The following is a 7,788-nucleotide window of genomic DNA, read 5'->3' on the forward strand; positions in this document are numbered from 1 at the left end:
TTCTGTAATGAAACATAACAATGGAAATACCTGAACCATACAATAACTAGGTAAAATATTGGCTCTGTAATGAAACATAACAATGGAAATACCTGAACCATACAATAACTAGGTAAAATATTGGTTCTGTAATGAAAACATAACAATGGGTATACCTGAACCGTACAATAACTAGGTAAAATATTGGTTCTGTAATGAAAACATAACAATGGTAAATGTAATACTTAGAAAACAATATATTAAACATCCTATGAGGTGTGTGTAACACAACAATTCCCACCTAACAAAACACATGGAGTAAGCAACTGAAAGCAATAGATAAAAATATATTTTCTAAAAGCCTAAGTGTAAACGTGTTAAGCCTCGAAAAAACTCAATAACATTTGTAATACTTATAAAGGGAAGTCTCAAGAATTGTATTGTAACTGTGGCAAATAAAGTAATTAGCAAAACTAATGACGTAATGTCATGCCATGTACTGAACTATTATATAGCTAGTATTACTAGCAAAACTAATTACGTAATGTCATGCCATGTATGGAACTATTATATAGCTAGTATTACTAGCAAAACTAATGACGTAATGTAATGCCATGTATGAAACTATTATATAGCTAGTATTACTAGCAAAACTAATGACGTAATGTAATGCCATGTATGAAACTATTATATAGCTAGTATTACTAGCAAAACTAATGACGTAATGTAATGCCATGTATGAAACTATTATATAGCTAGTATTAACTATATATAATAAAACTCGTTATTTAATTTATGTAATGTATATTCGTGTATAGAAGACATTTTAATACTAATAATAAACGACCTTATAACACCAAATTGTTGTTTTTATTTAATTAGACACTCAACGTTTCGCTTTACAGCTTCTCCACGATCTTTTACTAAAACACAAACACACATAATAAAACTTCCAATAAATCAAAAGAATTTTGTGAAGCACTATTAGTTTTGCTCAAGATGCCTTTTTCTAAAGGTATAAAAAACATGTTACTTTATGAAACTAAGCACTTCTTTTCAAAAGCAGTAAAGAGTAAACCAACACAAAAAATTTGATTCGTTTAAAGATCGTATCTCAACATTTTTTTTCAAATATAAAACCTACACGAAGAGCTAAAAGAACTAGATAAATCAATAAAGATATTGTAATAAAAAAGAAAATGTAAAAAAAAAGCTTTCAGGATAACCCGGAACGTGATAAAAGCATACAGCTACAATAAAAACAAAACTTCTGACTGAATATCCGCCTGTCATCTATCAACCATATCACTAGTTCTATTATATTTTTAATTTTCGAAATAAAGCTTTGTTTAGTATGTACAGAGCTAGCTCTAATATGTTCCGTATTTATCTACTAATTTACAGATAGTTCAAATTTTCCTAGCAAAATATTGAAACCAAAGACATAGCTCTTTTCAATCAATAAACGTACAGAGAACACTTAACATATAATTTAGGAAGCATCTTGCGTATCCACAAGCTTTCCTTAGTGCGTAGCATTTCTTTGTTATCCCTGCTTCCCAAGATGTTGAAGTGTTTAGAAGTGACGTTTGTGTCACAGTCCTGTAAACAGTGGCGAAGGATGGACCACTGTTTGCAGGACTGTGACACAAATGACACTTCTAAAGTTTGTGGATACACAAGATGAATTAAATGTTAATCAAACATCTTCACCTTTGCTCCTGAAACAGAGAACATTTAGAAGTCAAGAGTAGGTGTTTACTATATTTTTATATATTATAATTAACATAAACATTATGGAGATGAATGCAGCATATTATTTAACAGTACATAAAATGATTTCATTTAAAACAATAGATTGCACTGAATAATAACTACATTATACAAGTATAAAAAGGTCGAGTATGTTATATTAAAACTATTTTGGAGCCTCACAACGTCGTTACAATCCATGTCGCCACGTTCAATCATGCTCTCTCTCTGATGACCGTGCATCCTGTCAACAGTCCCGCAGCGTAACATTCACTGTAAAAGGCTCCGTCGTAAGGCCATCACATCATTTCTCTCTTGCCTAAGACACGTGGACGGCATTGCTACTGGCCTTTGTTCGTCGATTCTCACCTGTTATAAATCACCTCACTTTGCTCACCACGACTGGGATACAACTTGTTGCACGTGTCTTTCTGGATGGTCCTGCAGCCCCAACTTTATCCACATTCTTTTTTTTTTCTAATGCCATAATGTACAAGGTATAGCTTAGGTTTTGGGGTTATAAATCACCGATTCGAATTCAACTTATTTTGCGTCAGAAAGGGTTATTACATACCTTTCTCAAAAGCAATAAATTTTTGGTGGTATCACACTATTTACACATGGTTAAACAATGCCAAAATGTAGTTCTGATAAATTCAGTTCCACCGCGACCTTATATAGACTATGATTGTCACATGACCTCCTGATTCACAAATTCAAAATCGTTTTCATGTAACGCGTTCATCCCTTTGTAGAGTATTTAAAGTCGACCCACCAATTTACACAAACAAACACATATATATGTATGCATACTGTGAAAAACTTTTCGAGTTTTCTTAACTTTAACTGACGAAGTGTTGATAATGAGTTCGGTAAGGCTAGGTAGCAGCACTGGGTAAAAGTTTCGCTGAAGTTACTGTCTAATTTGATTGATTATAAGTTATCCAGGGTAACTTGTTTTCGCTATCGTGGTAAATAGGACCTAAGGCAACTGTGATAGAAACTCTCGACATCACACTTCTTTGGGTTAGCACGAGAGATACTCTCGATCACCCTTACCAACGGAAGTATAACAAATCACTTACAGTAGTGACAGGTTAAGCAGTAAAAATATATAATATTCCAAAACTATCTATACTTGTGTTAGCAATTTATGTTCTTCAAATCATTTCATAGTGAATACGGCATTTAAATGGAACTGAATGCAATATTTTAAAATATTTTATATAGAAATACACTGTAGTCATTTTAATACGAAACAGAACAGGGGCTTTTAAATTTGCAATACGTACTAAGGACATAAAGTTCACATTAAATACCTCGTCTTATTATACTTATGATCAGGCACAGTTTGTTCTGTATTTTAGACTAGACCGAGACTGAATAAAACTGATATTTGTGACACACATTTTTAGATATATTTAATTATTTCTTAAAAACTCAGTCATATTATATTTAGAAGTATTTTAAAGATTATTTTCTTAGTTGTTTTTTTTTTCATTCAACACGAACTCAAGATTTTGCGTTTCACGGCTAATAAAAATAATGCCGCACCAACATACCCAACTTTTTTTTTATATACTTTGATTTTAAATTTTTAACAATTGTTAAAATATTTGATCAACCAAAGAAATGAACATTAAAGGATGCTGTTTAATATGTATTATTACTTTAAAAACTTCAGTGTCATTTCTATTGTTTAAACTCGGAATTTCATAGGAAACTAATATTACTTTTTCGGTATTTCCAAAAGTATGGGGACATCACACCTAGAAAAGGGACGTCATGTGCCATTAACGGAGCTCTATCTTAACAGGCAGTGAACTCAGTTTTGACTCTAATCATAGCCAATACTTCTTTAATTAATACATTCTAAGAGAGACTTACACATAGTTGGTTGAATAAACCATCACTTCCCGTTCAAAGAAGTCTTATCCTTCTATACTTCGGGCAGAATTCGAAAATATTAAAAGAGCTCATTTGATTCATACTGGGACTCTGGGCTGACCGAAACAAATTGTGTTTGTTACTTGCCTCAAATCACATACAGCGTACTGAATCATGATGTATTATTACGCTGAAAGAGGTACAATCCGTTCTAAATAATCCCATCAATACATTCAGCGCAGCACTGTATATAATGTCACAATAAGTGATAGAGCAATCATGGCTCCGTTATCTATTACTAGTAGAACAGGTCCAAACCCATTAAAACATGTTCACACCGCATTGCCATCTTCTCCTCCTTTATTGTAGAGTCGATAAAGTCAAAACCAAAACTTTCTTCCTTCAGCTTCGATCGCCATCCATCCGAAGTAATAAATGAATATATTTTCCAGTATGACGAGTTTCAATTAACGCCTCATTCTAATAATAAACGCCTTGCATTTACGACTGTGGTAAGCAGCTTCTGGGTTGCAGCCCATCTGTGAACTTTCTTTAATAAACAGAGTAATTGATTTAATGCCACATGTACTGCTTCGTTTCATAGCATGTTTCAAAGACTGCATGAAACGGTTAATAATTAATTTTAGGTGGTTGAGCTGATATTCAACATAAGTAGTGCATTTAGTGGTTTTCCATTTCTTCAACGCCATACACGTCACGACATGGCCACGTGGTTAGGGTGCTCGACTCACAATCTGAGGGTCGCTGGTTCGAATCCCCCTCCCACCAAACATGCTCGCCCTTTCAGCCGTGGGGGCGTTATACTGTAACGATCAATCCCACTATTCGTTGGTAAAAGAGTAGCCCAAGAGTTGGCGGTGGGTGGTGATGACTATCTGCATTCCCTCTAGTCTTACACTGCTAAATTAGGTACGACTAGCGCAGATAGCCCTCGTGTAACTTTGCGCGAAATTCAAAACAAACAAACAAACGTCATACACACAGCGAATCTGGGTAGGAGTAACTAGGCTGAAATGTCTCTAACACTTAAGCCACCAACCACGCATCCAGTAACCATTTGTTTGCTTGTAACTTGATTTCAAATGGCTGGCTGTGCCAACTGCTAACTTTTATAAATCCTACGAAATAGGTATAGTGAGATTTACGTGGAAACCTAGGTATGACAGGTCCATTACTAGCTTTAAATATGCAGTCCCTATTCTTTTGGTAAAGTAATTTATTTAAGGTTCCAGCAAAATATTTATATAATTACTCTTCTCAACTGATATTATTTAAATGGCAAATTTTAATTAAATATTTACCTTGGACATATAAGTCAAATTTTTGTGTAATTCGTTTGCAGTAACGCAAAATAGGAAGCATATTACTATTATTAGAAACAAAGCTCGTGTTACAATTACACGAAGAACGTAATGATAATCAATATTAGCAGCTTCTTAGGTTAATAATATCAGAAGCTATTAGAATAAAAGTTAAAAGTTAAATGTGTCAAGAAAATCTAGACCTGTAAAATTTCGCCGTTTAAACATATATATCCAGTTCTGTTGGGTAGCGACATCTGTGATCCACCATTATATATGTTCTGATGAAAATTGATACGTTGAACCCGCGGGAGTCAGTCAATAGTAAGACCATGATACGAGATGGCATGATTCTAATTTTGACGATATTATATACATTATCAATCTGAAAACAGCTTATCTGAGTCGAGTTTTATTAATTAATGACATTCGGTTGTATGAGAACAGAGCTGTAGGAAAAGTTAAATGGCGTTACCCGGATGTATTTACGAATTTTGTATTTCTCAAATAACTCGTTTCAGAAATTAATGTTACATTTTATTAAACTGAAATGTTACTGATAATTTGTTTTTCAGTTGTGACAATGGTTTAGATCATTCTAAATTTGTTCTAAAGCAGTTGTGTCTTGGTTTTATTATGATGAATTTCCGTTTCCTTATAGTATTATTACGGTTAATTACCGTCTCTCAGGGCTATGGTTGAGTTAGTCCAATTAATCTGATTACCGTTAACGTAAAGATTCTGTACGCAACATCAAGCGAATGATGAAACAGAATGGAAGACTGCTCCCTTTCCCGTCTTTGGCTGATATTGCTCTGTTCCTGATCTATACTCATTAAGAGACGAGAGATGTCGCAACCACAGGGAATATATAAACTCATAAGAGTGTCATAATTACTTTGTTTCTAGAATATAGAACCGGGTTTTCTAGCATATAATCTTCCAGAAATAATATATAGAGTAGTTTAAATCATTGATAAACCCAAGGGCTTAAAGTTGAATCTTAGATTATATTAACTTATGTGCTATTCCCGATATAAAAATAAAGTCAGTAAGATAATCACAGATGTGCATTACAAGTTTTCATTCCCGTATTAGTCTCATAAATACCTTGAATATAACCACATCAACATCTAATCAAGAAGTTTGGTCTATGACCTGAAACTTAATACGTATAGGCTGTATCTTGAATACAGTCATATCAACCATAACTTAAGAAGCCTAGTCTATATCCTGTAACTTAATAAGGTTTAACTAAACTAATATTAATTCCAGAATCAAGGTTTATACCCTAATATAGCTTGATAAATCTGGCCAATATCTTGAGTAGAACCATATTAATATTTATAAAGAGACATGACCTATGCCGTGAGCGGAATTTGGGACCAAAGTGTGTGTGGAGGGGGGAAAGAAAAGCCTAAATTAATTATTGTGAATGGCGTGTGTGTATACTACATTTTAGAGATTTGCTAACAGCTTTAGACACAACGTCACGGTTTACTACTTAATTTTTACTGCCCAAAGTAAAAAAAGTAAAATGGTACTACACTCTATTAGCACTAGTTTGCATCAGAGAAGATACAAACGTAAGATACAAGGTTATCACGTGTGTTGCTTATATCTCTATCTAACTGTAAACTTTTATAAACACTGCAAAATATATTGTCAACAACCCTACCAAAAACTAGGTTTCAGTTTTATCGACATTTCGAAACTTCGAAAAAATTGAGGGGCAACTGCTCCCCTTGCTTTCCCCCCGTAATCCTACCTATGGCCTTTACTTAATAATATAGGTTGTACTTTAAATAAAAGCATATAACAGTATTAATTCAAGAATAATCGTCTGTATACCCTAATATAATTCAATAAATCTGGGCATTTCTTTGATCAGAACCATATCAACAGTTGCTTAGTTAACATAGTCTTTAACCTGAATATAAGCTCTTCAATATCGTTATAACAATTTAATCTAACAAGCCTCTACTTTGAATATTGCATACCAATATCAATACGACCTTTACTGTACGTTCAAAATTGTCATATGATATTAACCAAATTACACTTTATATCTTGAATATCATAATACCAGTATTAACCTAGAGGAGTTAAACTGATTCAGTGAACCGACTTTTTTTTTTTTAGTGCAGAAATTTAGAAATATATTCCTTTCTTCTCATGGCAGAACACACTTGTAATGATCTACCATTCTATAAAGTTTGATTATTACTTTTATAAATAGCAGTCAAGCTGCGATAGCAAAAGGCTTATATCGACCAGTAAACCAAACTAAATTGTTAATATCCGGTCCATCCTTACAGGAAAGAAGCAGAAAACGTATTTAATTTGTTGTTTAATATAATGAGACTTTCAGATAACATTTCTTTTTATCAAAGTGTATTATATATATATAAAGTGCATTACAGAGTTAACCTGAAGTGCTATGTACGTAACTAAGTTAGGAAGTTGAAAATCGAAGAAATACGAGCCTTGTCAAACAAAAACGTATAGAATACGTTTCACACTTATCTCTGTCTCTTGAACATGATCGGTTTCGCTGTATCTTCCTTTTAAGTTCAATACCCACAACACATCACAAGAAACGTCAGACATGATATTATCAAGACGAACAAACAACAACTAGAAAGTCCAACATTCACAAGGGAATGCAATATTTCTCCCCCCCTCCACCTTATTCAATAACATCTTCGTAATGCAGTAGGTTTCAAGAGGGAATGATATTTAAAACAGAGGAAGAGATCATAAAATACAACATATATACACCTGGAAAAAAGTTAAGCACCCCGTGTTTTTTTCAAGTGATTCAGATTCGACGTTCTTGTGACTGATT

The 7,788-nt window shown here is 33.4% G+C and overlaps 1 protein-coding gene across 1 annotated transcript in view; it reads right to left on the reverse strand.

Moving 5' to 3' along the window:
- The window catches only part of LOC106478783 (neuropeptide receptor 15-like), a 45,317-nt gene that overhangs the window by 16,346 nt on the left and 21,183 nt on the right, over positions 1-7,788 (reverse strand). The gene's annotated exons all lie outside the window — the stretch shown is intronic.

This window comes from Limulus polyphemus, unplaced genomic scaffold (assembly GCF_000517525.1).
Source record: "Limulus polyphemus unplaced genomic scaffold, Limulus_polyphemus-2.1.2 Scaffold12, whole genome shotgun sequence".
Taxonomy (NCBI): Eukaryota; Metazoa; Arthropoda; class Merostomata; order Xiphosura; family Limulidae; genus Limulus; species Limulus polyphemus.